Below are 11,400 nucleotides of genomic sequence, written 5' to 3' on the forward strand. Positions count from 1 at the left end.
CATTCTGCTCTGGAAATAGACACTGACACCCTTCTTCCCCCGTCATGCATTTTGGAAAGCAAGTAATAAATAAATACAATTGATTTAATAATTGCTTTCCATGCCTCGTGCTAAAAAAATGGATATCCAAAGATGTTTGCAGAGCATTTAGCCTGTTTGTGCATTCAGATATGCGGTATATTAATACCGCATATCTGCAGCATATTGATGCTGCAGGACTATCGACTATCTTGTAGCAGCTAAAGCTAAGACGGCCAGACAACTAAACCACGACCTCGGCGGTACACCCGTTTCGTCCGTATCACGCAAAGAGATCGAACGCATTGGTTGGGAGACACGTGACAGTTGCTCTATTGGAAAACACGACCAATTCATTCGTCATCTTGATTTCTTTTTAATCTCCCGTAAACACGTAATCTCGTTTATATCGTTTTATGTATTCCCTTCGTTTTTATTTCTTGAGAAGATTGAAGTTTTGCATGAATTTTGAGCGTGTATGATATCGACTTGCAGGCTAAGCGGCTGAATAAGCTGCAAACACATAAACGTAGTTTCGCATTGCGGCACTGCGTCACCATTTTAACGAGCCACCGGGCAACCGCCACACGAACGTAATATTTTATTAAGTACTGTACTGTATGCATATTTGAAAAAAAATATGTTACCGGTTTAAATTAGAGAGGTGACGACGAATGTTTATTTTATTTTAATAACAAACAACTGCAATGCACATGGAGTCGAAACCAATCGATATTTGACCAAATCAAATCGAAACACTAAATAACATGTTTGTAATGTAGTCAGGTGAAACGAAGAGCGATCATTTGAAATATTCAAGTCAATTCAATCTTATCGTTTCCAGCGAGTTCGGTCTTTTTTTATCATGTCATCAATAAAAGCTCATTATAAACGAAATAATCCCGATATATGTTAACCAGTTCCTGTCCAAGACGTGGCGACGCTCCAAAGAAGGCCGATGCTTGACCTTTCCTATAAAGCCACGTTGTATAAAAACGGACGTCACACTTCCTTTTGAAAATGCCTCGGGTTAAAATTTAAACCATTGGATGCGCGACACAGAAGGCGCAAAAGGGCCACTTTCTACCTTCTTCGTTTGGTTCTTTGTAAGATTTCGGATTTTATTTGTCTTTCCGGCCTTTTGGTGGGAGCAATAAAGTCACCAGGACTCGTTGTAAACCCCCATGCTCCACAGCCTCTCCGCTTGTCCCATGTTTGCAAATTGGAACTCAACGCGAAGAGGGGTCACGGAGCTAGATAAGGATGTTATTGACCAAATAGGAAAGGGGTCTGGTTCGGGCAAGATAACTGGCTCGGCACCGGGGTAACGTTCTTTAAAAACACCGAAGAACTAAAAATTCATGAAGATTAATCTGAGACAGATTTGTTTTTTTTATTTTAATCGAATACTTGTTGAAAGAGTCATTGCTATTCGACTTTATGACCTTGCATTAAAAAGAGCCAAAGCCGAAATACGATGTATATGAATGAAAGAAAACATAAATCATTATTTAACAATCGATTTTTGTTTTTTGTAAACAACGTGTGTCGATTATTTTTCTCAAGCATATGTGGGCAAACTGCGTCAATCGAGAGTCTATTTTTCGGAGGATTGGCCAACGAAATAGCCGACTTTTTTAATGAGAGCTATAAAAGAATCAAGGATTTCGTATTGAGGGATTAACAATCAGAGCGATTTTTAGACGCCAAGGGGGAAAATGCATATTTTTAGCAATCTGCCGAAAAAAAACATTACCACTACTACTACTACTACTACTACTACTACTACTACTATTACTACTACTATCACAACTACTACTACTACTACAACAACAACAACTACTACTACTACTACTACTACTACCACTACTACTACTTCAATCCCGTGACTGTAAAGTGTCATTGTAAGTAAGATTTATTTATATCGCACTTTTCACAGGTAAAACCACAAAATGCTTCACAAAATAAAATAAAAAATCATAATAAATCAATACACAAAAAGCATGAAAAGCATGAAAATTACTCAAAATAACTCCCAACGATAAAACCTACATAACTTTGAATGTACAAGTGGACGAGAATGGACGGCAAATGTCAACTATCACGTTTGTTAGCCTCGAATGCTAAACTATGAGGCTAGAGGAGGAGCTCACAGTCGGGAAAGCAGCATTGTTTTGAAAGGCGTATTATAAATACAATGCAAATACAAAAAACTTACCATTACTACTACTAGTAGTACTGCTAAAATACTACTACTACTACTACTACTACTACTACTACTACTACTACTACTACTACTACTAATAATAATAATAATAATAATAATAATAATAATAAATAATAATAATAATAATAATAATAATAATATGCCGAACGATCTTGTTGTGGTGTCTTGTAACCGTAATATCTGCTACATGCAAATATTAATTGTGTATCTCCGTGTAAAACATTCTGAAATAAGAAAGACTATTGTATAATCGGGGGTATTAGAAAATGTCCTGTTTTGGAAAGACGTCGCACTGTCTTGATATGTTACTGTTGCGTGCACTTCCTTGTGTGGTCTAGTTTCTCGCGCGTCTTCCTCCCATTTGAGAATTATAGATTCTGATTTTAACCGAGGCGTGACCACCTTTCTATGTGCCCCCCCTGAAGCTTTGGGGAACACCAGGAATGAACAAGTCAGCTCTGTTTATTCGAGCTGAGCATTTTTACGATTCTTTATTCCTCGTGCATTTATACCATTTTATACTCCATGGTTGTGTTTAAGGTCGCCACCAAAAGGTGGCGTAGATAGGCGGGGTGTACAATTCGAGGACGAGTCAAATAAAGTGGATTATATTTAAATTATACCACGCACTCGCGATTCAACTGTCGGGACGAATTTAGAAAATAACAGAGAAAATGGATTTTAAATATTCCACACGTCCATTTTATAATGTGCTATAAAATGGACGGATATAAAGCATATATATATATATATATATATATATATATATATATATATATATATATATATATATATATATATATATATATATATATATATATATATATATATATATATATATATATATATATATATATATATATATATATATATATATATATATATATATATAGGGGGGGGGGTGGTGCTGTAGCCTATCTCATCTGTCTTCGGGCACGAGGCGGGGGACACCCTGAATTGGTTGCCAGCCAATCGCAGGGCACACAAAGACATAAAGACATACAACAGTCACTGTCACACTCACACCTAGGGACAATTTGGGGTTGTCAATCTGCCTGCCATGCATGTTTTTGGAGTGTGGGAGGAAACCGGAGGACCCAGGGAAAACCCACGCGGGTCCGGAACATGCAAACTCCACACAGGGACAAACTCCACACATACATATATATATATATATATATATATCATCATGACGGAAGTCCCTTTATAATTCAACAAATTCATTATATTCAACTGGAGGCTGAAGTGCTTGTTCCACTCAGTCTAAATCACAGCCAATTAATGTGACCGTAGCAGGAGCGTCACAGACGGTCAAAGATTGGAACTTAATGATTGAACTTGTCATTTCATCATCGGCGTCGTTGTGACGTTTGAAGGTGAATACGAATCAAGCTTTACATTCAAAACCTTGAAAATAGAAACGCATGCAAAGGGGAGACAGTCATGAATTCGGATGTCCGTCGGCTGTCCCGGTCTCCCTGCTAAATTTGGCACAATTTCACCACTTCGAAGTCAAGTACAGAAATGTCAACTGCCAACAAAAACTTTGGTTGCCAATAGTGACTTTGTCTCTGGTAAATGTTTATTGTCCCGGTCGGTACTCATGTGCCAAAGCTTCTCTGGCCTCTCTTGACATAAAATGTTTGTCGTGAATTTGACTCACACACACACACACACACACACACACACACACACACACACACACACACACCCACACGCACACGCACACGCACGCACGCGCACACACACCCACACACGCACTCACACACACACACACACACACACACACACACACACACACACACACACACACACACACACACACGCACGCACACACACACACACACACACACACACACACACACACACACACACACACACACACACACGCACGCGCACACGCACACGCACGCACGCACACACACACCCACACCCACACCCACACACACACACGCACACACACACACACACACACACACACACACACACACACACAAACACACGCACACACACACACACACACACACACACACACACACACACACACACACACACACACACACACGCACACACACACACACACACACACACACTCACGCAATAGAAATATATTGACTCCGCATCTAGTTGGCTCACTCAGGCTTCGCAATGGGTTTCAGACGTATGCTGACACGTTTTTGAGTTCTTTTGACGAAAGCCGCACAAATATGAGCCCGTAACTTGGGAGCTGAATGGATCGCTCCGTTTTCAGAATGTTGGACGAGTTGCAGTCAAAGCGCTTCTCCACAGTCGGACCTTCAACACAATACAAACTAATGAATATTCACCGAGTCCTAAATTGTTGTTTTATAGTGGTCACAAAGCTATAAAGCATTTCCAGAGGGTGCAGGAGCGAGGAGAGGGTGTGCAAAAAAAGACAGTCGGGCATATTTGAGCTACTGACAGTAACAGCCGCGCAACCAAGACCAAATTCATAGAAAATGTTCAATGAAACGATTTGCCTGAACTCGAGCAAAATCCTTCTCCCCTTTGCGTTTCCTGACACAGCCATCTGTTCACCCACTGCAAACATCAATTCGGATTTTTTTTTCTTTTTTCCCCCGACAATTTAGCATGTTTTTTTGGTACGGTTACATTCGTTTTATGATTGAGAAAATAGTTTGGTGTTTTTGAATTACAAATGTTATATTCCTAGTGAGGTGGCCCGGTAGTCGAGTGGTTAGCACACCGGCTTCAGTGCAGAGGTCGCCGGTTCACGTCCCGGTCGGCCTCCCTGGGTGGAGTTTTCATGTTCTCCCCGGGCCCGCGTGGGTTTTCTCCGGGTCCTCCGATTTCCTCCCACACTCCAAAAACATGCATGGCAGGCAGATTGACCACTCCAAATTGTCCCTAGGTGTGAAGGTGACTGTTGTACGTCTTTGTGTGCCCTGCGATTGGCTGGCAACCAATTCAGGGTGTCCCCTGCCTCGTGCCCAAAGACAGCTGAGATAGGCTCCAGCACCCCCCGCGACCCTAATGAGGAATAAGCGGTACGGAAAATGGATGGATGGAGGGATGTTCCTTGTGGTTAAATCAATTATTTTTTTCCACTTACATCTTCTTTTCCCTTAAATGACAACCGACGTCTCTGGACAAGTTGTGTCCATAATTTTTAAAATGGCTTCAAATGACTTCTACTGAGCGTATTCTAAAAAGATTCCACCGCATATAGCTATATTTTACGTTTTAAGACTTGCGCTGAACATTCAGGAAGTCTTGTTTTTGAGTTGGTGACGAGTCCGTACTGGACGTCACTAAAGGAACGCCCCACACCGAAAAAAAGACACACAATGTATTTTGCTGTATTGTTTGGTCTGAAAACCTTGTGTTGCGCCCAAAAGCCACCAAAAGAGGGTGTCCAAGCTCCATATAAGGAATTTATCAGCCTGTGGAAACGGAGGTGGCCACAGGAGGTCGCCATTTTGGGCCTCTTTTTCGTTGAGACATCTCCCCTCAATGTTGCCTCATAATGGCACGGAATAAATTATTTAATCAATTGCAAACATTTATGCTTTCCTTTTCAGAACTATTTGAATCATATTCATGACTCGATGTGTAACAAGAAAGCATATTCTCCGAATTTGAAGCCTTTGTTTTGATTCACTAGCACTGCAAGATGTCGTGGTGTGACGTCACGAACTGGGGGCGGGACTTTCTGAAAATGCCCAATTCGCAGCTCAATTTTTTTGCAGATTTTGGACACTTGAAGTCATTTTTATTGGTGTTTTGCATTTGAATAAAAACATCATACTGCGTGTTTTGGTTATTTTAGATGCTATAAAACGTTTTTCTGATGTCAGTTAAGAAACAAAAAAGCGACGTCGGTTGTCCTTTAAGGGGTCGTCACGGCGAATCGGTGTCCTATCTTTAGAGGCTTGATTTGCATGTTTGTTTTGGCCAAGCTTGAATACGATCCAATAATATGAGGCTGTGGTGTCAAAATGTTGCTTTCAAGATGGTCTGTACCAGTAACACATTTTAAAATTCTTTCCTCTCTCTCACCCCTCCACCCTCTCGCCTCCTAAACAAAAATATCACGAGAATGCTAATTTAAATATGGACAGATTTTTTTTTCTGCATGTAAAAAGGTCCAGTATACTCCCCAACAACCATTGGTTGAAGAAAACATCAAAATAACCTCACATTGGATTTTATTGTGTTATTTTTGACCAGCGGAGCTGCTTCTTTTGCATACACATTTTCATTCTAGGATGAAACAACTGAGCAAGAAACCAAAATTATGACAGTGCAGTACCACTTTGCATTATTGCCTATGTTTTGATTTTTTCTTCTCTCGACCAAATCGTTTTTTAAGAAGAAATTTTGAGATTTTTACATCTGGGTTTGCGACTGAAAATCGCCCCCACCCAAAAAAAAACCCGAAAAAAAAACACTCGACTGCTCTTGGTTTCCCTAAATGAGAAAATAAACTTTCTTCATGTAACGTTTATTGACAGCAGACGTGTTTGTTGTGCTTTACACAAATCTGATTGTTGTTGTTTTTATTTTTGCGTAGTGTGTTAGCCCCTAATCATGGACAAAAAAAATAATTGGGGATTTTGAACAGCTTTCAGGAACGCATTATGGTAGAAAACTGAAGTGTGATTGTATTTTCTGTCCATAACGCATTTCATTACAGCTGGACCCCAAAACAATCACTTTACATTTAAATGACAATAATCAAATTACAAAGACTTTGACAACATTTCATGAAAATTAGTAATACATGAAAATTAATAATACAAACACATATTAACGAGTACAGCAAAACAGCGAGCGATGTAAGTCTCATGTTGGGTCAAAAGCCAAAAGATAAATATGCGTCTTCAAATGCGTTTTAAAAATGTAGAGAGAATTGGCTTATGTACTATTTGACAGACGGTTATTTCAGAGTGGAGGATCAACAGCAGAGAAGGGGTTCCGCTGAGCACCTTCAACAGCATCTGCTCCACAGACCTGAGGGCAGGTGTATAAAGGTGGGAGGGAGGGAGAGGGGTGAGTTCAAAGAGGTGAGATGGGGCCAATTAAAGACTTGAAAGCAAATAGAATTGTGTGAAACTGAACTCTATAATGTATTGAGCCAGTGAAGTGAAGCCAGAAGGGATTAATAGTACATAAACATCTTGTAATGTATAATCTGATTAATATTTCCTTTGTGGAATATTCATTATATTGCAAAATCTACCCCATTGTACCCAATTCACAGAGCCGCCGTTTTTTCACTTGCTGTTGAAAGAAAATGACATCATAGTGCCTAAAGGCTCAGATTGCGAATGTCAAAGATCAAACCGAGAACACAGGTGAGTTGTGATTGACCGTTCTCGAGCCTTTAGAGCAGGTGTCGGAAACCTATGGCTCATGAGCCATATATGGCTCTTTTGATGATGGGATATGGCTCGCTGATAAAACTATATACATATTTTCACTTTTTCGCTGTTCATTTCCTGTTGGCGGAGAGCGCAATTCTGATTGGATGTTACCTACGGCCGTTGATGTCGAAACAAGTAAACACCCCCTTTTAAATATGACTGACGAGTAAACAAAAATGACGTTCAATGGACCGAGGGCTTCACCTTTGTGGAGAGAAAAAGTTCTGCCGTGATTCTATTTTGCAATGAAACAATACCATGAATGCAACAGTTGAATATCAGTGGCACTTTGAGAAGCCCCATGTGAACATTAGCATCAATATACTTCTCTGAGAGACAGCAGAAAGCAAGTGTGCAAGCTAATGAGCCATGTGCAGGCAAGCTAGCAGTAGCTTCGTGACGGACCAGGCAAGTTGACTTTCATTCTGATCGTCTGGATGGATTTTCTTAACAATCATGAGGAACGGAAAACTATTCATAATAATAGTGAGTATTATCACAAAGTCGCTGGATAAAACTGGGTACATTTTGGTGCTTATTTCGTATTTCACAAACACAATATTAATCAAAATGCCCCTTTTAGCTCAGGATAACAAAATAAGGTGAGCCATCAAAATGCGTGACTTGACTGGTCCATACTGTCACATCCTCCCCTGCGCCAGGAGCGGGCCCCTCCCCTCCCTGCTCTCCGGACTCACTCACCTGTTCCTCATTTCCCTAATTGTGCCTTCTGGCTATAAAAGCCACCCATACCGTTCGGTCAGTGCCGGTGTATTCTCCGAAGTTCCCCGTCACCCAGCCGCACGCAGGTCTGTTTCGCTGTTTTCCATTGCCTGATTTCCTGTTTTCCCTCATGTGTCTCAGTAAAGACGCTTATAGAAGCACTGTCTCCACCGTGTATTTCGGATCCAACCCTTACTACTTACCGTCGTCCCTTGAGTTCTGTCACCAATCCTCGAGCGGACGTGACATAATACACCGGCCAACGATGGATCTCGCCGGTGGAGACAAATCTTATCAACCCTAGCCCATAAGGCGGAGCATTCGAGCCAGCTGGTGCAAGCGATCGCGGCCAACCGCCACATCGCGTCCTCGCTGGCTCAACACCTACAGGAGGTCAAGACACGCCTCGCTACCCTGACGGCCCTTTCCTCCCCCTGTGAGTAGTCGCAAGCTCTCCCTGCCACACCCCTCACGCTACAAAGGCGAACCCGGGCGCTGTGCTCAATTCTTGATGCAGTGCACGCTGGTTTTTGAACAACAACACTCCGCCTTCGTTAGCGATGAGGCTAAAGTGGCTTTCATCACCAGCCTGCTCACGGGCCAGGCAGAGTGGTGGGTATTGGCCATCCGGGAGTCCCAGCCCGAACTTTGCAGCTCCTATCCGGACTTTGTGGCCGAGCTTCGCCAAGTATTCCACTACCCGGTCACAGAATGCGAGGCTGAGGGACTCCTTCATGACTGTGAGCAAGGAACGCGTTCGGCCGCTGAGTACTCCATCGACTTCCGCATCCAGGCTGCCCGGAGTGGCTACAACGATCGAGCGCTGAGAGGAATGTTTCGTCGCGGACTGAGCACCACTCTCAAAGATGAGCTGACCACCCGCGACGCTGGCACCACCCTCAGCGAGATGATCGATGTAGTCATCTGCCTGGACCATCGCGTCCGGGAGCGGCAGCGGGAGCAAGGTACCCAGCGGTCCGGCGAACCCGGAAACGAGCAGTGTACGACAACACCCGACGGCGAAGAGCAGGCGCGATGCCAGGAGGAGTCACCCGAGCCGCTGCAGGTGGGGAGTGGGGGTGATCAAGCCAACCCCGGGGGTCACAGTACTGAAGGCCACCCAGCTAAGACCTCCAGAACCCTTAAGTCCCCGGCCAAACGGCGACCGTGGCGGCCATTGGAGGTATCGAGGACGGCACCCGTCACGCGATTGGAATTGGACGGCGAATTATTTGGCCCGTCCAACTCCCAAGCTATACGGGCGCTAGTGGATTCGGGGGCGGACGGGTGCTTCATCGGCCCCCGACTGGCCGAGACGTTGGGGTGCGGCATTGAGGACCTTAAGATCCCCAAGGAGATCCTGGACCTTGACGGCCGACTGTTAGCCCGGGTAACTCGGATCACCGCACTCCTTAAACTCCGGTTATCAGGTAACCACATCGAACACTGCCAATTCTTGCTTAAGCCCTCCCGCAACGTGCCACTCGTGCTCGGCCTCCCTTGGTTCAGCACCCATGACCCTTCCATCTCCTGGGAGGGTCCCACCATACAAGGTTGGAGCCCCTATTGCTATGCCAAATGCCCGACCCGGACCTCGCGTTCGCGGTCGAGGTAGACGCATCGGAGTCTGGGGTGGGGGCGGTCCTATCCCAGCCCTACCCGGTCGACCAGAAGCTCCACCCATGCGCCTCCTTCTCCTACCGGCTCAGCCCCGCAGAAGCCAACTATGACGTGGGGAACAGGGAACTGCTGGCGGTCATCCTGGCGCTGCAGGAATGGAGACACTGGCTTGAGGGGGCCAAACACCCCTTCACTGTATACACGGACCACAAGATCCTGGCCGCCATTCGGTCTGCCACGAGACTCAACTCGCGGCAGGCCCGATGGGCACTGTTCCTCACGCGGTTTAACTTCAACCGAGGTGCTACACTGGGGACACACCTCCAGGGTCGCCTGTCACCTGGGAGTCAACAGGACGATCCAGCTCATCGCCCAGCGGTTCTCGTGGCCGGAGTACAGGAAGGACGTCATGGAATTCGTGAAGGATTCCCTCCCGACCCTGGTCCTATATCTCCGTCGATTTCATTACAGGTCTTCCCCCGTCGCATGGCAAGACGGTTGCTCTCACTGTTGTGGACCGCTTCTCGAAGTCGGCCCACTTCATCCCGTTAACCAGGTTGTCGTCCGCCATCGAGACGGCTCAACTCCTGGTTAACCACGTTGTCCGTCTCCACGGGATTCCGGCGGACATCGTGTCAGACCGGGGACCGCAGTTCGTGTCCAAGGTATGGAAATGTTTCTGTCGTTCCCTAGGGGCGTCAGTGAGCCTGTCGTCTGGCTACCATCCCCAGACCAACGGCCAGATGGACCGCAAGAACCAGGACCTGGAGGCGGCTCTCCGGTGTGTGTGCCTCCACAGTCCCGCGTCGCTCACAAGACCCTGGTACCCACAGCCACAGGTCGGTCCCCTTTCATGTCCACCTGTGGTTATCAGCCACCTCTGTTCCCCACCCAGGAGGGCCAGGTGGAGGTCCTGTCCATCGAACACCACCTGAGACGGGCCCATCGAGTGTGGAAGGAGACCAGAGCCGCCCTTTTGCGCACGACATCCTGGAACAAACTGGTCGCTGATCGTCGTCGCCGCCAGGCACCAAATTACCAGGTCGGGTAGGAGGTGTGGCTGTCCACGAGGGACCTCTGATTGGCCGGGACATCGACCAAACTGGGTCCACGGTTCGCTGGTCCCTTCCCCATCGAGGCCATCCTGAGTCCGGTCTCGTTGAGGCTACGGCTGCTACCCACGATGAGGATCCACCCGGTCTTCCACGTCTCCCTCCTCAAGCCAGTGGAGAACAGTCCCCTGGCTCCGACACCCGCCCCCCGGATAGTGGACGGCGGTCCTGTCTACACCGTGCGGGAGATAGTGGACTCTAGGCGTATGGGCAGGGAATTGCAGTACCTGGTCGATTGGGAGGGCTACGGGCCCGAAGAACGCCATTTGGTCCCCCGTTCCTGGATCCTCAA

Source organism: Hippocampus bargibanti, linkage group LG17, assembly GCF_051943395.1.
Source record: "Hippocampus bargibanti isolate YZ-2025 linkage group LG17, ASM5194339v1, whole genome shotgun sequence".
In the NCBI taxonomy this organism is placed as follows: Eukaryota; Metazoa; Chordata; class Actinopteri; order Syngnathiformes; family Syngnathidae; genus Hippocampus; species Hippocampus bargibanti.